Source organism: Penaeus monodon, chromosome 31, assembly GCF_015228065.2.
Source record: "Penaeus monodon isolate SGIC_2016 chromosome 31, NSTDA_Pmon_1, whole genome shotgun sequence".
Classification (NCBI taxonomy): domain Eukaryota; kingdom Metazoa; phylum Arthropoda; class Malacostraca; order Decapoda; family Penaeidae; genus Penaeus; species Penaeus monodon.
The window spans coordinates 15,211,639-15,211,974 of NC_051416.1; positions in this window are offsets into that span (position 1 = coordinate 15,211,639).

Sequence of the window (336 nt, forward strand, 5' to 3'; positions counted from 1 at the left end):
CATAGTATTATTCAGAGTGACGAGATATGTTGTTCTTACAGCCGAAAAAAGGAAATTTTGTTAAAAATACTTACATATAGCATTTTTTTTCTATCATTTTTTTTCAATTTCAAAACACATGAAGCATCAGAGATCATATTTATTTCAATACAATTTTTATCCTTAAGAGAAGATTAGTTTTTTTTCTAAACAAAAATGAAAATTCTATATTAGCATCAATGCAGAAAACATGACTAGAAGCTATATAATGATTGTTCATTATTTTGCAAGGCGCTGAAAAGGGGGGGGGGTGACTTAAGTAAAAAGAAAAGCATTATTGATCATTCTGCTTGGTTA